Source organism: Dermacentor variabilis, chromosome 1 (assembly GCF_050947875.1).
Source record: "Dermacentor variabilis isolate Ectoservices chromosome 1, ASM5094787v1, whole genome shotgun sequence".
In the NCBI taxonomy this organism is placed as follows: domain Eukaryota; kingdom Metazoa; phylum Arthropoda; class Arachnida; order Ixodida; family Ixodidae; genus Dermacentor; species Dermacentor variabilis.
In genome coordinates this window covers 291,278,165-291,303,377 of record NC_134568.1, presented here as the reverse complement: position 1 = coordinate 291,303,377, position 25,213 = coordinate 291,278,165, and the positions used below count along the sequence as shown (strand labels likewise).

The 25,213-nt window shown below is 43.2% G+C and overlaps 1 protein-coding gene and 2 long non-coding RNA genes across 5 annotated transcripts in view; 1 reads left to right on the top strand and 2 right to left on the bottom strand.

Annotated features, from left to right (window-relative positions):
- LOC142567472 (uncharacterized) overlaps positions 1 to 18,144 on the top strand; it is a 63,900-nt gene extending 45,756 nt beyond the window's left edge. Inside the window, exons 1-3 of one of the 2 annotated variants that reach the window (XR_012825188.1) lie at positions 14,069 to 14,284; positions 17,395 to 17,501; positions 18,016 to 18,144. This is a non-coding gene — a long non-coding RNA (uncharacterized LOC142567472). Of the gene's footprint in view, positions 1 to 14,068; positions 14,285 to 17,394; positions 17,502 to 18,015 lie in introns of those variants that run through there. The other variant, XR_012825187.1, reaches the window with a different exon arrangement.
- The window catches only part of LOC142567368 (uncharacterized), a 996,706-nt gene that overhangs the window by 416,095 nt on the left and 555,398 nt on the right, over positions 1 to 25,213 (bottom strand). The window lies entirely within an intron of this gene.
- On the bottom strand, positions 7,246 to 12,513 carry LOC142567499 (uncharacterized). Its single transcript, XR_012825190.1, has 2 exons — positions 11,458 to 12,513; positions 7,246 to 8,591 (listed from the first exon to the last, which is right to left on the bottom strand). It is a non-coding gene; the product is annotated as an uncharacterized LOC142567499 (long non-coding RNA).

Sequence of the window (25,213 nt, the reverse complement as noted above, 5' to 3'; positions counted from 1 at the left end):
TGGGACAGCCGCCTGTTACAAATTGACGGGCAGAACAGCGTACAAACACCAGCTTCGTCATGTCTGTCAGCTCCCTTCGGCGATAGCAGCGCCCACGGGCTGGGCATGCCCACTGTACGTCCAAAGAGCAGCTTCGTCATGTCTAGCAGCGCCTACGGGCTGGCACCACTCACTGTTGCAAACTAATGGGTAGAACAGCTTACAATCAAGGACCACCTTCGTGAGGTCTATCAGCTCCCTTCGGCGATAGCAGCCCCCACGGGCTCGGACCGCCCTCTGTACGTCCAAAGAGCAGCTTCGTCATCTCTAACTTTTACAAATCTTGTCTCTCTCAACAAATTCTACCCACACTATTATGGAGATCGTTGCCCTGGCTGTGGCAGCTCGCCCACAATCTTCCACGTCACGATAGAGTGCACTGCAAACCTCTTTCCTCCTTTGCCAACTCTCCTTTACCCCCTACGCAACAAAGAGCTTTGGGACAATGCCCTCCGCGTAGGACCTCCCGAGGTCCTCCGAGCTGTGATACAACGGGCTCGAAACATCGCAGGAATCATCTTAGGCACCCTGGACTGAGGGTTCCTCCCACACTGCTCTCGCCATTCAAATATAATTAATAAAGATGTTTTACTCCTCCTCTAGCAGCTCACTTCGGTGACGGCACCCAACGGCTGGGACCGCTCGCGGTAGCAAATTGATGTGCAGATGAGCTTAAAGTCAAGGATCATATTCTTCATATCTAGCAGCTACCTTTAGTGCTAACAGCCTCCGCGGACTGGGACCACTCGCTGTCGCACATTCATGGACAAAATTGGTTAGTGAGAGACCACCCTCGATAGGTCAGGCCTTCGGTGCTAGCTGCTACCACAGGAGACCACCCGGTGTCGCACACTGGCCTTGAGGGGACTGTCGTGAAGCTGTGAATAACGTGGGGTTCGCCAGGACCACCTTGAGGCGTTTCGTAGCGGGCACCTCACCGAGCAGCAGCAGAATGTCGGTAGTGCAGATGACGTTGTGCGCTGTGTTGTCCCAGATGCCGTGTAGCCCGTTGCTGCGCTGGATGTTCCGCAGCGGGTTGGTCACTTTGGAGAAAATCAGGTCGCCGCGGCTCGTAGAGCCAACGTTCGCCAGCCAAAGATGGCGTCCCGCTGTGTCGCCGAGCTGAAGCGCAACCCGCCTCGCCAAGCTGCTGCCCACATTGTTCAGACGCCTTCTGGTCGTCTTCAAAAGTCTTTTCGGGGAGGGGAATCTGGCAGCTGATACGTTATAGCCCGGTTCGCCGTGGTTGACTCTTCTGCTGACGAAGCGTTCCTTGCATGGCAGACTGGAAGTGCTCGAGGCTTCTTTACGAGCCACGTCATTCTCTCGCTGCCAATGATAATGATGATGACGCCTTATTCAATGGCACAAACCCCCCTGCAGAGCACGACCTACTGCACGCTGCAGAGGAGAGGCCACGAACCGGGTGGTAAACTGATATAGAAAAATAAAATACATGAATAATCGAGGTTGAGAAAGAAACCGAAATTAAATGAAATTAAGTTGTGTGCAATAAGTTTGTCCGCCTTGCTCGCTGCCAAAATCCCGTAGGTCGCACACGACGTTCGTCGTCTTCGTCTCTTGCCGGTTTCCTTTTTCGGAAAGGTTTCGAAAAATGTTTTTTAAGCAGACATTGTTCCGGGTATTTTATTTGAATGGGCTTAATATATGCGAATGACAATTCTTAAAGCTTTTAATGGACATGGTATAAATATACTGTCTGTCGGTATCACTCCTTTAGAGTGCGTTCACTGCCCAACAGTACGTTATTACAAGTGAATTTTTATATAGATGCGTTCCTGCCATAGACACCTCATAAGCAAACGCGTAGTGGATGGATGGATGGAAGGTAGGGGCGTCCCTTTTGAAACGGGGTGATGACAGTTGCCACCATGCTCAGCTTTTTATTTTGCCTTTTATTTTTATTTACCTGTGTTGTGTGTTATTAAAATTCTCGATTTTCTTTAAATACGTCTTCCTACCCTTTTAACCTTATGTCACCTCTCTGCTTTTGAGCCACCAATCCTCCAATCGCCTTTTGCTAATTTCCACCGCATATTTATTTACATGACTTATTATCTCTGAACCCTAGGGCCTCAGGAAGCGTGACTGTGGCCACATCGACATCGGGATTGATACCATCACATTTTAGTATGAGGTGTTCTATTGTTTCTACAGATTTACCACATCCAGTACATGTGTCCTCTTTTTCGTTAGATTTCTTTTTATAGCTCCGCGTTCTAAGACATCCTGGCCTAGCTTCAAAGAGAAGGGCACTGCCTCTTGAGTTATCATAAAACGCTTCCTTCCTGATCTGCTGTTTCCAGTCTCCATATAGTTCAACACTATGCTTCTTTTCCAATGAATTTATCCAATTTTTACCTTCCGCGTTTTTAACCTGTCGTTTAATGCTCTGTCTTTTTTCGTCCTCGTGTCTGGCATACTTACTGGTTAACTTCCTAGTTCTTTTCCGCCATTGTGAGTCAACGCAGCTAGATATTTAAATGCCTTAGCTGGCCACCTGTTATCGTGCAATGTCTTCACACGTTTTTTGTATAGGATTTTACTCTGAGCTTCACGTGCTTAGAACGATGTCCAGCCCATATACCCCTGTACTGCTTCGTTTGTGGTTTTCCCATGGCACCTAGTGCTAACCTTCCCACAGCTATCTGATTTACTTCTAGTCTCGACTGAACCTCTGCCCTTAAACACAGGACCGCATTCCCGAAAGTAATCCCCGGCACCATTACTCCCTTCCAAATACCTCTCAGTACCTCATACCTGTTGTACCCCCACAATGCCCTATGCTTCATTATCCCGGCATCTCTTCGCCATTTTGCTATGAGAGACTGTTCGTGCTTTTCCGTGTACATCTGTCCTTTGTTTATTCATACCCAGAGATATTTGTATTCGGCCACTCGGGTTATTTCATCGCCTTGTACTGTAAGCTCCTGATCAGTTGTATCGTTGAAAAACGTCCCACCGGACTTAGCTGCACTAAAACTGAAACCGAAACTGTCTCCGTCGTCTCCACAGTAATTAACTAGAGTTTGCAAATCTTCCTGGCTCTCTGCTAACAGTACAATATCGTCCGCATACATTAAACCCGGTAGTCGTTGCTCAACAACCTTTCCTTCTAATCTGTACAACATATTATACCCTAGATTGCTTTGTTGTAACCTTCATTCCATACTTTTCATATAAAGCATGAACAGCAGCGGTGATAGAGGACAACCTTGCCTTAATCCTTTGGCGTGCGTCTATTTGTCGTACAAAAATCCCTCACGTGACCTGATCCTAGGTGCCTAGGGACAGCATCGTTTAGGGATTTTTGAGAAGGCGCGATGCTGGCGCCGAGCGACGCCGTGGCGTGTTCGTCCTCGGCGTGATCGTTCTCTGGACCCCGCGTTGTTCAACATTGCTCATGTGATTGTATACGTAGTACGTGCGTTGCTTGTGTGTTGGTTGTAGGTTCTGCGTTACTTGGCGGAAAGCCGCGAGTAGTGGTGGTGCGGCAGTGCGGCTTTCGCCTCGGTGAGCTCTGGCAGTAGAGAATCTGCGTTGTGTGACCCGTGCTTGCTTGACAATTGAAATGTCGAAGTAGCCTAGCGCATCGGCAGCGAAGTTCTGCGAACCGCGATGTGGCGTCGCCGTGTCCGACTTTTGCTTAACGGACATCGAGGGATGTGCTGCTCGCTACTAGTCATGTAAATGCGACTGCGTCGACCGCCCACTGTTCAGTGCTGAATGTGTGTTAGGTGTGCTGTGCTTGAAACGAGTGGTTCAGCCGTGCAGCGCGGGCTGGTGGAGGAGCAGAGTGGCTTAGGGTCTCCATTTGCACGTTCACAGATATGTGCTCCCGTTTTGGTCTCATTAGCGGCTGTCGCGGGATTGTGTTGTGCTCCTTGCCTAGTATGAAGTTTACGATGCTAACACACAGCATGGTCACGTTTTTCCGTGTTATATGTCATTTGCATGACGACCGAGTTGAAAACATGGCATATGTATCTGTTGTTTTCGTTTGTGTGTTGTAAATTACTTCCTGTTGTGGAAGTTCTGGAAGTCTTATTACGCAAGGAGTACGAACGTAAACATATAAACATATTTCTGTGTGTGTGAAATTATGAATTACCCAGAATAGCCTTTACGACTGATAAGTGGGCTACACAGCCTGTGTGAATCAGCTACCTTTTGTTGCGACGCTCTTCCATGTGGTAGACTGATGCATGGTGCGCGTTTATTTCTGTACTGTTGTAAAAACCATTTGTTTATTCACTCAATACAAATGTACTGCTTCTTCGCCGCAGTGCATTTTAGTTACGCGGTAAAGGATACTAAAAGTGGGAGGGGGCCGCTATCACCCAGCATAGTATGTCCACTCAGGCGACCTGAGAGGCGGCGGTTGCGCGAGTGTATAATCATAGGGTATAATTAAAGAACTCTTTTTATGTCCAGTGACAGTGGCCCCTTTCCACTTTTAGTATGCTTCAACGCAGTACATTACTTAGGCTTCACCGCAGAACATAACTGTATTGCAAAAAAGGTAATCTTAAAAAGCTCAATTATGCAACGTTTCTTTCTTAGCTTGCTACACCGCAATACAGAGGTGGAAATAAGCATCGTGCAGTAAAGCATACTAATAGTGGAAAGGGCACATAGGTTTGCTCATTATTTTCAATTGTGATATAATTTGCAAGTGCATCTGTGCTCTTGGTAAGCTTAATTGACAATTCTTTGTACATTACAAATTCATATTGCAGGGAAGCTTACTGAAGCACATTCGTCATTTTGTAATGCATTATTCACCTTCAATGCAGGAGCACAATGCGGATTCATACCTATGCTTCTGGCTGGACTGCACATGCTCTTTGAGAATTGATTCGTTTTTCATAAGTTCACTGGTACTTTACTCTAAACTGGAGGGCTGATGTTTATACGGAAGCACAAATTTAATTAAGGGGACAAGATGTTGCCAAGATGGTTGCAGCACAGCTTTTTTTTCTTCCAGGCACCTTTTCTATTAGAAGCTTCCATTGCAGTGTTTCGAGCCTCTTTGAGCCAGCATATAGTGTATATAAAAATCGGACATCGATTGGGAACATCACCTATGCTCTCTGCAGTAAGCTGTGCACAGGATAAGTTCATGCCTACATATAGAAAAAAATGTAGCATGACCAGACAAAATAAAAGGGGGTGGGCGGCAGCAATACTAGATGTTAAATGGTGCCTTATCCTTTCCCTTCAGTTTTCTGTTTTGTACTTTTTATTATGGATCCTCCACAGTAACCACACGAGTGCTGAACTTGAGCTTGTTGGTTTCAGATCTGATGGTTGTTACTAACAGAACAGTGTGATGCACGAACAAGGGCTTGGAGGCATCCGGTCACCTTGCTTGTCTCATGGTGTCGCTTTGTGAGCACCATGAGCCTCCAGACCAACTCGGAAGAAAGGTTTCTTGCAATCGCTTCTGAACTGTATTGCCACCAAACCAACAGTGCTCTCAATGACAACTTTTGGACAGTAGAATGCTTGCACCCAGCAAAGTCTAAGAAGGAAGCATTCAGGATGTGCCAAGTGGGCCTTTTGAAGCTGGCCGCATTGCTGAAGGGGCTTTGCCTATCCACCCTCTTTATGGATGCACAAGGATGATTTGTTCTTTCAGGATTGCTTCAGAGGTGTCACATGGCAACAGTGTTGGGTGTTTAGTAGCAGATAAGCTTGCCTTTGGCCACTGTCAATAATCTGTTTCTTCTCCAGTGCCCCTGTGAAGTGCCTACTTTTTGGACACAATGTGCTCTCCATGCATGCATGCATTTTTAGCTTGTAAAGATGTCTATTACCCCTTGCCTCAAGCCGGTCCTTGCTGATGTCAACCAAGAAGGCAGTGGGGAGTATGGCGATGCATACTTACAAAGCACTGCTAATACCAGTGAAACCAGATTAGTGGAGCTGCCGTTTTTTTTTGTCCACTCCATCTTCATCAGTTACAATGAGCAGTTCTTTGTCCAAACAGAAGGCATATGTAGTTGGTCATGCATAGCCTGCGCACTAAGATTTGTTGGCGTGTTACAAGAGACGTGCCTGAGAACCTTAGCAGTGTCTATACGCAAAAACCTTCTGATGTGTTCATGACTTCCTTCTCTTTATCACAGTTTGCCTGATGAAGCCAGCAACTTGGTCAATCAGATGTTCAGCAGGCTTCCCACTAGTTTTCCCAGCGTCTCCTTTACCAGTGTGCTGCTCATAGATATCTGTTTTCTTGACCTTGCACTGCACTTCAACCATGGCCACACCTGCTGAACCTATAGTATGCGATCAGAAAAGTGCCATACATCACGTTGCTCCAAACTCATGACAAGCTAGAAGGCCTTGAGGAACACCTTCATTAATTTCCGTCCTCATCATACTGTAGGAAGCTTCGCATGACAAGTGCAACAATTAACATCTGCTGGTTTTTCAGTGCTATTCCTGTCCAGCTTGCTGAAAGCTATCGTGAGTGTTTCAAAAGCAAAACTGCTGCCGGACAAGAAGTGCATAAAGCAAGGGTAGCTATAACCATATATGTCACACAAAATGAAGAAGGCCACCGAGTGTACAGGCGGTTTAATTCATATCCAGCAAGCTTGGTTCTCTCTTTGCAAGTGAGTAAACCCAACTTGCCCCAAAAACATGGCCTGTGACAAACTATGTGCCAGATGCTGTGTCCCCTGCAAAGCTGAAGATGTGTACAAGATCCTGACACCCGCAGTGGCTTCTACACTGCGCAAACAGTTTACTATAAGAACGACTGCCTCATCTAATATGCTAATAACATGAAAACGGGCAGAAATTTGGCTGTTCATTGGGCCCCACTGCAGGTGCAAGCCACTCTTCCGCAGCAGCGTGTTGCTCACAGGAACTGGAGCTATACAAATGCAGATAAAAACAATGACGTTTGAAAGCAGTAGAGTTGAACTATATTCTGCACAAACAGTGCTACTTGCAGTGCTGGTAACTTATAGCTACAATTCATGGCTGCCCCACCATGCAAAGGCACTATTCTTGAATTAACTTCTATTTATGGTGGCCATATATTGCAAGTACATATCATCCACATTGTGTGCAATATGATTAAATGATGTCAACTGTGATAGCCATTCCTAATCTGAGATACAACAAAAGAACTAATATAGGCAACAAATTGTAATTCAAAAAGACAACCAGTGCACAGGATAAGTGACAGACTTCCTTTTATTGAACAAAAGTCACATGTGTGTCACATGTCAACAGCAGTGGGTAGCAAGCTTGGGTGACAGAGGCAAAACTTAGCGAAATGCTACATATACTCAAATGTAAAACGGCCTACGACACAAAAAATGACATTATATTGTACTGAATGAAAGGGCATGACTCCATCCAAGAACACACTATGGCACCACATAATTGACATGGTGTAAAAGATGTTAACATGCCCTCTCCATAAAAAAAAAAGAAACACTTAGAACATGCCTTAAAAGGCAATGTGCAGAGTCTGAAAGCACGGAAAAACAACCCAAAAAAGGTTTCGCTAAGTCTTTGAATGATTAAAATTGTCAAACTGTCTTGTCACTTCTTAATGAATCCGCACAGCGGAAAAGGATGAAAAGAAAGCCCAATAGCAGGGCCACAGAAAATGTCACCAAATAAATAAACCTTGCTTACCAAGGATACTGGTTTAGTTGTCTGACTCTGCACAATAACTGTGTATGAGCTTTTCTTGTTTAGAATGGTTTAGCAGATAGCGGAAAAAATGGACATGAGAGCACCAGGTGCATGCATAGTCGATGCACAAAGAGCCACTGTTTTCTTACTTTCTTTCTCTACTACTATTCACGAATATGTAGGTGCCTTAATAGCACTGCTAAAATCTTACTGCAAAACACAAGATTGGGCAAGTTGTGGCATAACGAAAATTGGGAGTTTCACTCATACTGTGAAAGTGATGCAATAAATGGTGAAATATGCGCAGGAAGCTTGCTTCATTCGGTGTTTGTTGAAGTGAACACTTGCCAGTGCAAGTCAGTAATCTCCTTTAAAGAAGTAAAATAAGTGGGAGTTGTGCCTCCCAGTGTTGAAGTGGAAAGACTAGTTTTCTTCCTCCTCTTTCACATCCAGACTTGGTCTCTGGTCTCCAGAAAAACAACCCTTTAGCTTCTTACTGCTGAATTAATTTGGTTTTCTCAAAGCTATATTTGAGCTACCCATTGCTAGGTCTCGCGCTCTGCCTCATCAACCAGCCCCATCCAGTAAATCTGAGAAGTCAAGCACTAGAAGATTAATAAAGCAGATGCACCCAATCACTGTCATTACATGTAGGAAGAAAAATTAACATAGTACTGCCTTCACAAAGAAAAATTAACATAGTACTGCCTTCACAAGTGGGGAAAGTGATGAGTAAGAATTTGAAGGCGTGGACGCCAGCTCTATATACAGCACGCAGACATTGAACAGGTGTTAGCCAATCATGGCACCTGTTGGCTAGATCGCACTCTCCAGGATCGGTATTCGCCATGGCTGTACCTTCAGCAGAGTGGCTGAAATGTAGAATTGTGGACTGCCAATCTTTTGATCATATGTTTGAATCCACACATCACAATGAGAACTTTATCTGCAATATTCTAGCAATAAATTTTGGAATTAGAGTGACAACACCAGTAGACATCAGAACCAGGGGAGTTGGCCCATAGCAGCTATTGGTGTAAAAAAGAAGACTGGCATAAGAAGAATTGAGATGTGCACGCTACATGCCTTTGTTTGGTAGTGTTCCACTACTTTGGTGCTACAGTTAATGATCTCGAATGAGTTCAAGAAGCAAGAATTTAGTCCAGAAAAAAATATTACGCATAACAGCTGTATCTAGTTGTATCATTTGCCTATGCCGCTGTATATAACCCTGTCCACACTGCTAGGAAGGGAATCGTAGCAGAGGGCAGCAGAAAGTTGGGTGGGCGGATGAGGTTAAGAAATTTGCAGGGACAACATGGCCACAATTAGTACATGACCGGGGTAGTTGGAGAAGTATGAGAGAGGCCTTTGCGCTGCAGTGGGTTTAACCAGGCTGATGATGATGATGTACACACTTGCCTAAAGCACATGAGTGGCATCCTAAACAAAATTGAGCTTTTGATATTGCTTTGGAGAAAATTAATCTGTTTCAGCCTAACAGTATGTATACATACTGCGCATACCTGCATTTGGTGTACCTTATCACCAACTGTTAAGTCACCTTCTTACCTCATCAGCGAATCACTCCTGCAACCAAGTGTGCTGGTCCGGGTTTTACCTGCATTTCCACCTGTGCAGTTGGTAAAAGTCTTTGGCTGTTTACTATAACTTCATATTCAAACATATGGTTGCATTAGAGGCTTTCACACCACTAATGACTGGGCGGGCTTTACGAAAGGCCACCAGTACCTCCTCATTGCAGACTGTGCTCAACATCCTTCTTGGTTGGACTGTGACTAAGAACCTATACATCTTTCCTCCAAAGCGGCTGGCATTGACGATGGTTTGATGCAGAAAGAGGCTATTGTCTTTCCCAGATGCTGGTTCAGCCTCGCGAGGCACATTCCTTCAGTCAATATGCACACTGTCAATGTGAGTGAGACTGATCAAAGGTTGTCTATGGTGTCAGGTTTCTTGCCTGGTTTCGGTAGTGGCATCATGACCAAGTGTTTCCACTCTGTGGGGAATTCATATATTCCAGATTTCATTGATTACAAGCAATAGTGCTTGCTTCCTTGTTTCGGCAAGATTCCTCAACATCTGAAAAATGACTCCATCTTTGCCATGTGCACTCTGGTGTCTGCTTCGTCAAGGTGGCATCCTCTTGGCCGTATGTCTTTGCATCCCCAGTGCGGGTGATGTGCATTGAGCTCACCTCGACTGAGTATTACGTGCTTGTGAAAGCGAATTTGAAGCTGTCAAAGCCAAGTGAAGTCGCCCTGGCTGTGGTGCCTGGTTTTGGGACAGAGGTAGACCAATGCCAAAACGGCTTTTAGCCTGCAGCACACCACGGCAACTTTCTGATGAGACATATGTTTATTCAAGCCGTTTCTTCCTTGCCCTAATTCAATAATAGCCATTTTTAGCAGCTGCAAATCAAGCTGACTTCAGAAGACTGCTGATTTTTTAGCCACTTCTAGTAGATTATTGCATGGTTAATTTTCTAGTTGGGCATGACATGCTTCGTGCTTAAAAAATGAACTGTTTAAAGAATTATTGGAGTAATATTAGGACAGGCAACTGTGACTGAATCGTCACTGCTTTTGTCGCAAAATGTGGCAATGAGCTGGGCAGATGCTGTCACGAAACCATAGGTTGTACAAGTACAGAAGAAACAAAATTGGAGTTGTGAAATTCAAAGCCATATTTTTACAGCCTCTCTTTATACTGCTGACATTAGAGAGCGTTAGATTAGTGGATGCAAGCAGCGTGTGTAAACAAGCACCATGTTTGGGTATTTCTGGCACCCATGTGGTTTGCATAACCAAGCAGCACACGAGTCGCTTGCGTCCTCTTATGCAGTACTATTATTTTCATTGTAAAGCAACCAATATCAAAGTAAGTCTGATCAGCCTGCATCAATATGCTAGAAATTTTTAAGCACTTAAGGTGTGTTGGTTGAATGTTAAAAGCACTTCACCACACCCTTGGTCACTAGACTTCAACTTTCCAGTATTACTTGCTAATCAACTCTTGAGGTGTTTACGTTGCTTTTCTGTGCTGTAAGATTAGTTTGACAGTCCTAATAGAATTGTTAAAGTGAAGGTGTGAGCTGTTGTATTGGCCATGTCATTCTATAACTGTTAGATCTGACACTGTCAAAGCACTTGGCAACATTAATCAGCTTCACCTCACTATATATATGTATTGCGGTAGGACCATTCAGCACGTGAAAATAAAAATACCGGCAAATAGAGAGTTCGAGAGCACCTGAGATTATAGTAAAGCGGGCGGGGCAGTATGTTCAGGGTAACAAATGTGTTGCGGTGAAGTTATTGCAGACGTATATACACATTCATTCGTCCCAACTTTGCACCAAACCCTGCGTCCCGTTGCTAAAACTAAGAGCGCGAAAAACGGGAACAAATGCAGCTGAAGATTACAGGGCACAGTATTAGGCTCCACCTCACTGTGCTTATCGCGCCCTTAGTACGAATAATATTAAACATCTACTCTGCATTTCGTGGAATTCTGGCAGATCATGTGACATCACTAAAGCTCCGTTATGTTCACAGCACTACGCGATAATTGTCGTAAAGCTCACGATAAAAGTAAATCACATGAAGTGACGGATAGTGCACTAGCGCTGAACACGATTGAAAACATGCGCTGCCCTATTTCAAGGACGCGTGAACAGTTGTGAGCAAACACCACCTTATGCATTATATTACTTACGTAAGTCGTGGCGAAAAACACGTGCAATACCTCCGCCTACGAGTCCCGTCAAGTAAAGGTGCATGTGCGATGTGATGACGCTGCCGAAAAGGGGCGAACACGACGACGCTGCTGCACAGCGCCGGTTCGCAAATTGCATTGCCGAGGCGCTACGCCACTTGAATATTTCAATCGTAAGCACCAATGAATTCTTCAGAAATACGGATCTCACACCACCAGAGTTCACCGAGACTTAAAGCCGACATGCCACACCACTACTACTGCGCGACTTTTAGCCAACAAATACTGAACCCACTGCGGAGACACAAGACCAGCGGTCGGCGTGGGTCGGAGATTCAACGCACGCCACGGCATCGCGGTTCGCAGAACTTCGCTGCCGAGGCGCTAGGCCACTTCGACATTTCAATTGTCAAGGAAGCACGTACGGGTCACACAACGCAGATTCTGTACTGCCAGAGCTCACCGAGGCGAAAGCACAGATGGCGAAAGCCGCACTGTCGCATCACCACTACTCGCGGCTTTCCCGCTAAGTACCTACAACCAACACACAAGCAACGCAAGCACAATCACATAAGCAACGTTGAACAACGCGCGGTCCGCGCGAGCCGGTGAACGATCACGCCGAGAACGAACACGCCACGGCGTCGCTCGGCGCGACCATCATGCCTTCTCAAAAGTCCCTAAACGATCCTGTCCCTAGGCACCTAGGATCAGGTCACGTGAGGGATTTTTGTACGACAATTAGACGCACGCAATCCTTTGTACCTCGACAGTTGTCGTACTCTTAATTCCTTCCCATGTTATTTCAACATTATTTTCTCGATATATTTCCTGTAGAAAATCAATTACCTCATGACCGATGCCTTCATCTTTTAATAAGTTCTACGGGAGTTTCCTGTTCACGTTGTCGTATGCACCACTTATGTCCAGGAAGGCTAAATACATAGGTCTTTTTTCCGCCTTAGCTATTTCTATGCACTGGGTAAGCACGAACAGGCTATCATCTAAGCACCTACCACTTCTGAACCCGTTCTGAAGTGCTCCAAGTATTCTATGAAATCGTGTAGAGTGCCTTTCAAACCAATGCTTTCCCGTAGCGCTCTTCCGTCGGTTCTGCCTGCATTCTCCGAAGCGCAAGAACAACTGCAGGTCGGCGAGTGCGGCATTTGGTTTTCACGAAGGAAAAGCTACAAATGGGCGAATATGTACAGCCATGACATACAGTTGCCGTCGTAGTAGTACGCAACGACGCCGGCTGCGCGAGCCCTCAGCAGCAGGTCACGTTCATCAGTGCTTAAATCGCTGAAGTCGAGCCCAGATCGCGAGCCAATGTGTCGTTGTCACGGTCGTCCATTGCAACGTCCATTGCAACGAGCGTCAAAGTTGGCGTCATAAAATAAAGAACCAGCTTATCGTCGCGCGCTTTCCCTTCTGCTAGCCACGATAGTTCCGCTTTCGCGCTGCTGTTGGCTGCGTCTTGGCTCTGTTTCTGGCCGCGCGTTTGAGTTTTGCGCAAGAAAGCCGTAGCGCCGTCTGCGGGCGCCGTTTTACTCACCGACGGCGCAACGTCACTAGGAGACCATGACGTCACCACTAATCGATCGCAGCGAGGGCGATTTGAACTGCGCTAGAGGTACGCGGACGCTTCAGAACGCATTTCCTCTTAAAATAAGTCTCTTCTTCGCATGAGTAGGCGTTTCGAGGTTTCTAGGATGGTATTTCAACAGTCCACGTTGGCTTAATAGTAACCTCTAATGTCCCTTTAAGAAGCGTGGGAAGTGGCTACTGTTACGGGACACAGCACGTATTCGATAATTTTACACGCGTGCACGCGCCGTCTCCTGTCACAGTACGAGCACCGACATGCCTAGTAAGTGTACTGGCAGGCCTTCAGAGCTTTTTCGGACGTGCCTGTGAGGATTTGAGCCCTTAAGGGCAGTAAAAGACATGTTTTCATTTTTTCGGGCTGCCCGATTATATTTTTCGGGCGTTTTCGTGGCCCCTAGGGAGTACGAAAAATCGGACGTTGACTGTATAACTGACGAAGAGGATGCTTCAATGGTCCCTGAGACGAAAGCGCGGCGGAACGAGGACAAGGACAGAAATGACCGTTACATTGAGGAATGATCGGGAAGGGAACTGTGCCCTCTTGTTTGAAGGAGCTTGAGCTCAAAAAGCAGTGTTTGCTGACGCAAAGATGCAGGTGACCTTCGCCCAAACCAAAATAAACTTTTGAAAGCAGTGAAACACAAAACGGAGGCATTAATTGTGCATGTGCTGAGAGTATGTGAGGACAGTTGAGGTTGACCCTTTCCAACTTCTGAGAAAATCTCACTTGTGAAAAAGTTTGGGACCAATGATCTTGCTATCACTTGATAGAAATAGGTCATTCTCGAAAATATTTGCTTCTATATGGATCTTTTTAATCGTATTTTAAAATGTTCCACTCGATTTACATAGGGCTTTATAATTTTTCTTTGTCGAATATATTTTATTTGCTGTGCATTTTACTATTCCCTACTTTCAGTTTTCTATTTTGAATAAGATAAACACTAGTCCTTAGTATTCAAGCTGTATTAACTAGATTATCATATTTTTTTTAAATGCATGCTTACAATTAAGAGTGACAGCATTGTGCGACATGGTGTCCCCAGCCTGTCTTGACATAAAATAAAGTTCTATGTTGCTCAGAGAAATTCTGGAAAACTCGGGAATTTAAAAATGTCAACTTGGTAGGCACCCCGTTAAAGTTATACCAAGTTTCTGAGTGGAGAACTTCGAATCATGTTTGCGAAAACGGCAACAACAACCCCTTTATTCCGATTCGGTAAGTGATTTTATTATATGATTGAAGGGTTCCTACTTTGCTGGAAATCACTTGCACGATCTGAACGGCACTTAACGTTTCGGATTGTCTGGTTCATGCAGTTGTTGACAGAGACTGTTTCAGATTGCAAGTTTTTTTTAGGTTTGTTAGCAACGTTTTTTTCCCCTTTTGACTCTGCAACTTGAATATGGTACTGGCTTTCAGGCTACAATGTGAGGTGTGTAATTCAGTTACCAATTCGATACGCGGTTGCAATAATATATTCATCACTATATAATTAAACATGATCGCGTAAATAACACTCGCAGGCTGCGACTACGGACGAAAAAATAAGCGAAACATAGATATATATATATATATATATATATATATATATATATATATATATATATATATATATATATATATATATATATATATATATATATTTGAATTACCTTACAGGCCCATAGGGCATTGTGTAGGGCGAGGCGAAAGATCCCAACAGTGCATACACAACCAGATGAAAAAGAACAGAAGTACAATACATGGTAAATAATATTTGCGCACATAATAGCAGTAAAGAGGGGACTAGGCAAGGCAGAAATAACGAGAAGAAATATGGTACATAGTTTAAAAGTGCATAGCACATCAATAAGTAAACAATTCATCAAGCGTGTTATAGTAAATATAAAAAACAAAACAAAGAAAAAAGGAAGAAAACGAATGCTTAACTTCAAAATATGAACTGAAACATGAATATGAAACATGAATATGAAACATGCTAAACGACGGCTTCAGTGAAATGTGTAATAGGTTGGTGATGGAATGTACGTACCAGGATTAGGCAAAGATGCGATGCTCTCTGGCAGATTATTCCATAATCTGATGGTTTGTGCAAGTGCTGATGAATTAAAAGCTAAAGTGTCACCATAGATTTGTATAAGACTCAAATGATTGTGCAATCTTTTGGATGTGCAGGATGGAACATCAAGGTGAAAGGAAAGTACATATTTGTGAAATACTTTTAGTAGAGTGATGTCACGGCGTGTGCCTAAAGATTGGAGAAAAAGATCAGTTTTAATCTGAGTGACGCTTGAATGGCAGTTATATTTTCTTGAGATGAATCGTGCGGCCCTTTTTGGGATGGATTCTAAAGTGGTGACCATGTTGATATGATAAGGAGACCAAATGGAGGAAGCAAACTCAAGTTGTGGGCAAACAGCAGTAAGGTAGGCTAGTTTGCGAATATTAGCAGCGGAACTTCTGAGGTTATGGCGTAGGCACCCTAAAGAGACTTAGAGGCGATGGCGCATATACGGATGTGATATGAAATCACCATGAAAGATCTGATGAAAGGTTAACACTGAGATATTTGTAATGGGAGATGTGAGACAGTAAGTCATTTTGAATATGGTATGTATAACTAGAATTGTTATATTTGCAGCTGAATGAGATGACTTTACATTTCGATACGTTAAGGGTCATTAACCATGTTTTGCACCACTCTTTGATAAGATGAAGATTGGATTGGAGTGCCAGGTGGTCATTAGCAGATTTATGGGGCTAGTAGATGATACAATGATCTGGAAAAATTTGCCTACAGGAAGAAATGTTATTAGGTAAATCATTTAGATAAATAAGAAATAGAATGGACCGACTACGCTGCCATGTGGCACACCAGAGGTAAGTGGGAAAGATTAGAGGACAGATTATTAACAAGTATGAACTGTTGGTGATGCGAGAGGAGCTTACAAAGCCATGATAAAGTTTATGAGTCTAGACACAGTGATGATAATTTTGAAATCATGCGGCAGTGAGCAACGCGGTCGAAAGCTTTGGCGAAGTCAAGAAATATACAATCGGTATGTAGGTTATCGTTCATATTAAAATGCAAGTCAGTCATTAGTTCCAATAACTGTGTTTCGCAGGAATGAGTCTTTCCAAACCCATGTTGATTAGAGTAAAAAAAGTTATTGTGCTCAAGATGACTCAAAACATTAGATGCGATTATATATATATATGGCATAAAAGTAGCCTGAACACCGTTCGTTGACCTTCCAAAATGGGACAACAACTGATAATGGCCCCACATTTAGCTCATGGAAGTATATCCACTCCACTATTAGACATGAAGGCAATGCAAATCACACCAACGGCAGGCAAACAAGTGCAATCACCGAAGATAACGGCCGCCTGCAGCTGAGGTCTCCTTTGTAGAATGATGACAGTAAAGAGCAGAGGATTGTGATGGTACTTCAAGGGAAGCCACAAGGGAGTAAAACAAAATCAGCCCCCCCCCCCCTCCCCACACCCCCCTCACCCCAGCAGCTCATAAGCATGCGTACACCTGCAAAAGTGGTTTGAAAATTTGAAGGGCATGCTATTTTGAATGCAAAAAATTATCACTTTTACACCTGCAATGAAACCTGCGATTTCAATGTTCCTGTGTGAAATCTAAAAAGCCTATCCGCAAGTCATGTAGAACTTTAAATTACTTTTGTGTGTATTATTTTGGTTGAATGAGTATAATTTATTTAAAAACATTCCTTAAGTAAGATACCTTAACCGTCAGTTGGCCTTTATTTGGTTTTTATTGAATGGTTTCTGTGTGGCGCAATGTCCCACATGACTGTCAAAACAGCTGTGTCGCTTGGAGTGTTGTCACAGAATAGTGTGTAGGATATATTGTCTGCATCATTTTCAATTTTTGTTGTTCCGAGCATATGAATCTTTATTCTTTCTGAGCACCTGTCTTCACTCAGAGGTCACATTTGAAATTGTGTGTAAGCTATCAATGTTCATATAGCATTCTACCTTTCTCACTGAAAGATGAATACCTTAATTGGATGAAGCGATTCATAGCTGTCATGGAATATATGAGCTTGAAGTAATGTATGGTTAATTTGGCTGCAGAGAGAAAGCAATAACAATAAATTTTAGACAAGAAACAAGGCTAAAACAAGGCCCATTTTGTTTGTTGAATAGTGAGCTGTCATATATTTCAACTGTTTACATAAGCCAGTGTAGCTTCAGGCTGTTGATGGCCAATGTGCTATTATTTTCCTATTCTAATTTAAGTAGTCGTTTGCGTTACCTGCATCACCTGAACAATGTTTTCTTCATTTCAGAGGCGGCAGGAATGACCAAATGTGAACTAATATGCTGTCACCCTCCATCAAAACAGTGGCAGAGTGGCTGACAACACTGCTGTTCAAGAATCATCTGTGCCTCAAAGGTAAATGTGAGGCATTTTAAAACCTTGATTACACGGAATTCTGTGGTTTTTGGCATACATGAAAGTGAGCTATGCTTGCATTTACTGGTGGGGATCCTCTAGCTGCCTTTCTGCATGCTGTTTTATCTTATTTAGTATGCACTCTCCACACACTTGCACTCAGTTCTACTGCCATTAGTACTGCATGCAATGATTTAGAGTGCAGTTTACCTGAGGTGATAGTGGTATTTATTGGCTGTATTTGGTCGTGGAAATGGTATGTGGTTTTTGTGTGTGGATCCATGCATTTTCAAACCAGTGCAAGTCCAGTGGTACATAATATACACACTGGGACCTACTCATGATGTGGAACAAGGAAAATAGAATTGTAAATTTGTTCCACTCTGTCAGACAGACATGCATATTAAGTGCACTGCTATAACCGGCATGCATGGTATAGTATGCTAATACTGATCCACTAGTATCATAAAACAATGATCCTTTCTGACTCTAAAAATGTATAACTATTTTACAGGCGTGGTGCTCTAACATTGAGAATGGATGAAGAAAAGAAGTGGACTGCAATGCATTATGTGCACTTCGGTGTATGCAGAAGCTGGACTGCTACATGTGTTCAAGCTGTATCCTAAATTCTTAAAAATAAAGGGGCATGATGTAAAGTCGCTTGTTCGGCTGCACATAGGCATAGCGGCAGATGTCATATACTTTGTACAAAAACCTACAATGTTTCATTACCAACTTTGGCACACATTAAAGTTGGTTAGTGCTGACGCCATTTGATTACTAGAAATGCATATACCTTCGCGAGCTTAGGCGAAAAGTGTTGTCTTTGTAGTTTACAAGGAGTGGGTGAACAATACATAAAGCGCAGGTACTTTATTTGTGAACGTTGGGACAACTATTTTGGTACTGGTGCTATGTATTGACAAGATTGTATTTTGCTGCACTCTATTAATTACTTCTTTAAATGATTATCAAATATTACAGTGGCATCAAACCAAGCGCTTGACAACAGCTCATCGGGTAGGGAATTGGCACAAAACAGACACTGAAAATTTTAGCGAAAGTGAAAATTGTAGTGTGGTTGTTGCCTTTCTTGTGCTTTTGTAGTCACATGTAAAATAAGAATTCAACCTTCAAGGATCTTAAAGATGCTAAGTAGAGCTAACTATTAGCACCTGCCTGGATATTGAATGTCCACACTGCAGCAACATCAGTGCTTCCCAAGGTGGGTACTACTAGCTGTAAGTGGGGGGAGCATTAGCTGAGCTGCCAGCTGGCTTAATTGTAAAGGTCTAGATCTAGAGTTCAGCTTACAATACACGGCTACTAGCTCTGGCCTTAGCTAGATAAAGTTGGAAGGTAGACGTCTACTAGCTAGCTTCGTGCTTCCTGAGGATTGAAACAAAATGGTAAATTACACCGTAATAATGCACAGAACATTTTCATCCTTGACACAGTACGATCAATGTTTCGAACATTCACCCTTGGTAACATGATTTTGGTTGATCTGGAAGTGCCAAATGCGTGCTTGCCTGTGGAGTCGACCTTGTTTAACCGCTGAGAGTCTATCAGCTGAAATTAAAATAGGTGCTACGATGCCCATACTCGGTGACAATCAATTTCGTCATGTATTGAATCATCAGTCAAGCACATTGGTTCATAGCTGAATGAAGAGTTAGCAAGCAAACACATTTCATATATTCATAAGCATTTCTGCAAGTCCAGCGACTGCACCAAACGACATTCCTTTTAATGATGCACGTGAATTACGAGCTGAAACCATGTTGTGTCAAGGTGATTGTGATAAAAAAATAGCAGTCGAAGTCAACTTCCAACTACGCTGTAGTAATGGAAGTAGCCCTTTGTTCCAGGGGCCGCTTGAGCTGTTTCTCGAATAAGGCAACCAGTGTGGAAAAACTATTACCCGTCTTCAATTTAAGCTTCAAGTCCTTAGCCAGTTTACAAATATTTTATTCCAATTGCGTAGAGTTTCGCAACCACATTTTTTTTTCTGCATTTTTGGCTGCTTCTTTCGGTTATTGTAAAATCCCTAGATATCTTTTGCTTAGAAAATCCAGGTACTTTAGGTTACTGATGCAAGTGTGTAAAGGCATGGCAGAGTTACAGCCAACAATTTTATTTACCGTCTTTCATGGATTCATGAACGTACTTGTGACTGTTGCGAGTCTTTAATTATGCCCTTCTTGATGCAAGCTGTGAATTTCTCAATTGACAGCCTTGAACACCACCACGCTGATTTAAACCATCGTCACCACAAGAGCCACTAGAAGCTGGTGCCTCTAGTGGTCAATGCATGATGCAGCTAGCGCAAGCCTAGCGCATAAGGTGCGAGGGTGTGAACCTGACAATTTTTCGTTTGAATGTGCGCTGCCATCGGCATGGTTAGAACACTGATAAAATCAATTATCTTGCTCTGTGGTTAAAACATCACACTAGTAGAGCCACCCAAGGCTTCAATGCGAGAAATGCTATGTCCATACTCTGGCCAATGTAATGGACAATGACTTGAAGACCTGTACTTCTTGAATGTTACACCAAGAGGAGCGTTTCCCCATGAATCCAGCTTCATCATGAATACACCCTGTTAGCGTGGGCTACAGTGTGCTGAATGCGTCTTACCTCACGTCTTCACCAAGAGCAACGCTTATCACCATGAATCCAGTCTCGTCATGTACAAACCATGTTATCATGGCATACATTGCAGTGCTAATTAATGGAGTGCGTCGCATTGGGTCTTCAATGAGAGCAGTGCTTCACAAATCAAGCCATGGAATGTATAAACCAAGTTACAGTGGACTGCTGTCCGGTGCTAATGAAATGCGCCATGCCTCAGGTCTTCACTAAGAATCAAGCCTTCGAATCTGTAAACCTCATTACCAATGCGAGCTTCAGCGCGGTGCAAAGGACATGGGTCGTGCCTCGGGTCTTCACCGAGAGCAGCGCTTCACCACGAATTCGACCCCATCTTGCATAAACCAGATATTTTTTTCCTCACTTAAATGAATATGATTATAATCTGAGTGATTCAACTGTGCCATCATTCTTTTCCCTTTTATCAAGGGCATGGATCTTGAACATGAAACCCATGAGGCTGCTTAATCCTTCCAGCTCCATCTACTTTACAAATAAGGTCCGAAACCTGACACTTCTATGCACGTTAAAACTGAACATAAGGCTCAATTCTCTTCCATGGTAAGTTCAGTTGTCGTGTGCTACACCTCTGGAAAACAGAAGGTATGCTGATATTTTGACAAGCTTATAGTTTACAACACAATAACTACACTAAATGAATGAGTCTGAGGGTTCAAGTCACACTAAAGGAGTAGGACTATCCCTGTTTTGCATTTTAACCATCAGCTCAGAAGAGCAAGAAACTGAAAAGCTGTTCAAAAGATCTTATAAAAAACACCTTGATTATTAAGTCATTTTACTTGTATACCAAAATGCAAAGTGGGTCAGGGTACAATATGTGTATGACAGAAACAGCTACAGTTCCCAAATTTCAATGTAAATCTTTTAGGAAGTAGAATATCGCTTCCCTCAAACCTTTTCACCTAGTTTCCCCTTTTTCAGAATTCCACCTGAGAAAATATCCACTGATGTATTGGGGAAGAAGTTACCATGGTTGTCAAGCCTATCAAACTTGGGCTAGAGCTAGACTCAGAACAACATTCATTTGGGCAAGATGGTGCATACTTGAATTAATTAGGAAGGAACAGCGCCAACTAAGATGCCCACGAGAGCGAGAACGACACAAGACAAACGCCAACTTCATCTATCTTTATTCATCGAAAATCAGCAAATATAAGAAAACTCACAGACACGCGCGCAAGGACAATAATGTATCATCTGCCAAACCGTTCAAGACAAGACATTTCGCTTTTAAAAAGGGTCACGGAAATATCACTGACACAGTTTTTTTCTCTCTTTCTCATACGGAATGCCCCCAAAACCTCACGTGCCTTTGTATCTCTGCTTCTGTCAAGAATCTTTATCTCTTGGAACCGTGGTTCACACTTCTTGCAGTAGAGGCATTGCTTCCGTGGCGAATGTTCTGGCGCCCGGTCACATACACTGCAAGTTGCACAATGCTACCAAACATGTGCACCTCCTTCTTTCAGTAACTGCACATGTTCAGCTGTGCGGTCATTCACGCATCTACCCATTTGGCCCACATAGGTTTTCCCGCAGGACGAAGGTATTTCATATACCACACCGGTGCAGCACTTTACAAACTGCTTGCCATGTTTTTTGGTGCAGCTGCTCCTCGTACCCTCGCTCAGGATGCGGGCACAGAGCTGTGCTTGCTTCCGAGGATACGAAAACACGTCTGGGACGCCGTGTCTGTTTGCCACCTTTTTCACGTTGTGGGCGATCCTATGTACATACAGAACCACCTCCGGCTTTACAGCTTGTTTTTCTTGTACACAGTTTCTTGACCATGGCACCTTTGATTTTCTGCAAGATCGCTTCAGCCACTGCTGTGATAACCGTGCATGGGAACCCCACCAAAACCAACCTATCAACTTGGAGGTCTATTCGATTCAGCCAAGTTTCTCTGCACCTTCTGCACCTATTCACGGTGCACTGCACCTAAACCCTCGATTCCCCAAGGTGCAGCAGTGCACCCTGCACCCCTACATGTGCTCGATTGAACGGGGTGCAATGCAAGGTGCCACCGCGGTGCACTGCACCCTTGAACCTTGCAGCGGGTAAGTGCAGCCCGGCACCCCCTGCACTTTTTTGTTTGAGGTGCCGTGCACCTTTTTCTGAATCGAACAAATCTTTGCTTGTCATAGCTCGCACGCATTCCATGGAGACATGATTTCACGAGAGCAGACTCGAGACAAAGTTTTGCAATGGAATGTTTTGAGTCACTAGTCCTGTGTCATTCTCCCTCTCGTGGTCATCTTAGTTGGTGCTGTTCCTTCCTAATTTGAGCTGACTGTTCCTTTCAAACAAAAATGAAAGTTTACAAGAAGATGGAGAATTCAAGAGGTCACTTTCTACTGACCACTTCATGTGTTTTTCAAGCAGCAGCTAGAGACACTGATAATCTCGTTCAAATGCTCAAATTCAAATGCAGTGTATAAAGAAAATGCTTATTCCCATACAATGTAGACACAGATTACATGCAGCAGAACACCATATGGTAACAATGTGAAATTAATGCCTCTTCAGCTTCGTGCATCGAATTTTGAATTGCCCCTAAAATAAGTTTCATAGGCTGATGTTTCTCGACACATGGGGTAAAACTATGAAAAACTTGCAATACCTTCATCAGAAAGCTGTGGAACTGATGGCACCAGAATTTACTATGATGTCCTCTCAGGGTATGAAAATAAGACAAGGCAGAGCTCCGTTGCATGATGTCAGGGCTATTAGTGAATCTCTCAGCCCTCCTTCTGTTACATTTTCATCTACTGCTACACTGTGGCAGAGCACAAGAAATTAAAATAAGACACCCACAGCTAAGCTTGGATTTGTTCATTTCAAAGGTATGCAGCTCATCAAGGTCCTCTTCCCTCCAGATGATCAAAGGGGAGTTTCTGTTAGCTCATGTGGCAAACCAAACAGAGATGACAGAGCCTTAGAAATAAAGTATGAACAATTAAGTAAGAAAATATCCAGTTTTGTTTGTACAGCTTAATTGCATCTCAGGGCGAAATTAGAATTCCTCATCTATAGCGATTAAAATTTTTGCCTCTAGCGCAACAAATATGCGATAAACAGAAACTATGGCTGTGGTGGCTAGAGGGCTGGGGAAGTTATAACTCAATTGACACACTCGATTGCGATATGCCACTGCCACATATTTCTTTGTGTTTATAATTTTGCTTTTCCATGGTTGCAAATAAAAGTGGGTGCTGACAAGGTGTTGATGAAAAAGAAAAACAGCAGATATTACACGAATCCTACACGGGAGCCTTGTTCACAACAAGGGATCACAAAATCAATAGCCCAGATATGCATGCACAGATATGCCACACAGATGGTGAGCTTAAATGTAAGAAAGCATTGCTGTAGTGGCAGTTGAGTTTAGCACTTTGGGCAAGCGAAGAGCCAAGATGAAGCCACAACATTCCTTTGAGCAGTCATATGCACCCATACTGGTCAATACTATCCTGCTTTGACACAAGTTGCTCTCTCGCCCTCATCTGCTCCTTTAAACATACTACACACTGTGTGCCCCCAGTGCCAATGAGGCCTTATTTTAGGTTGTCTTCTTGCACTACTGATGTCCTGATGGAAAACATTTTAAAAAAGAAGCTCTGAGAGACTGTTGAAAATGCAAATGTTTCGAAGAAAGTTCCCAAGTGTTCCTTACAATACTTTTTGTGCACACTGTAATATATATAGTGTATGTCAGTAAACTTGGAAAACTTTAAACAATTTAAAAAAAAATACCAATATGATGTTAAAAATGAAATGTGTCCAAGGGTTCTTACTAGACATTCTGCATTGGCAATGCACAATATTGACTATGGAGGGGCACACACAAGGGCTGCTGAAGCATACCAAACCATCAAGCCATAGTAATAAAAACGAAGCCCCATTGCATGTCAAACCCAGTTAGAACTATCTACACATGGATTGTTTCAACAGGGTTTCGCCTAGTGTCCCATTGTAATGCCCTTCATTCAAGTGACAGGTCACACACACACACGCACGAACGCATGTACACGCACGCGCACACACACACCCGAATCTGGATATATATAATCTTAAGAGGATCACAAAAAAGTTTAATAACCTTGTAATTCAATATATAAAATACAAATTTTACACAAAAATTTTGAAGGGGATTTTACAGCTGTTCGATGTACATAATAATTTGTTATATCCAGGTTCAAGTGTGTGTGTGTACACACAAATACATACGTACATACACTTGAACCCGAATGGGAGCATCATGTGTTATTCGGACAACCTCGTCTCAATATATATTCACAAATGCGCCACAAGCAGACTTAGTGATGGAAGTGCTAGATGGCAAAGTGTGTCCAGAGGGAAGCATGAGAGAGGAGCCTGGTTGCTGTACACACTTCATATACAATGTGTTTTGGTGTTGCCAGTACGACGTGTCACTAATATGCTTCAATGCGAAGTGCAATTGACATAGGAATTTATCGTGACGTTCATTATATCAGAATTGTATCTCTCTCCTGGAACACCCCTGTAGCAGATGTGCACATCAGTCAGTATTTTACAGGGCTCACCAAGCCTTCCTAAACATTATGATATCGCAGATAATGCCTAACATTTCTTCAAAGAGCTGTGCTAATTTATCTAGCTTCACTTGACATGGTCTGTGTGTTGAATGTTGGAAGTTTCATTTTCCATTACGCACTCCTCCCTCTTGTTTGTGCAAGTTACTAGCTCGCACATGCGATGATGGGAAGGTATGCGTGTATGACAAGCGGCTCTGTATTTTAACCACTGTATTCTGAATGTAATGTGAAGCTTCGTGAATTGTGGTTGCAGAAGAGCATACATGATCCGATATTTTGTACTATTCTGCCATATCTTTATGGCGAAAAACTAGATTGTTCGTGCATGCATCGGACATATCTTTACACTTCATAACTTATCAACTAAATGAAGCTAGCTACCTTATCTAGTGTAGACACTACTAATAATAACATTTTAAAGCATACTGTAATATTTTTTATTGTCATCTTTTCTAT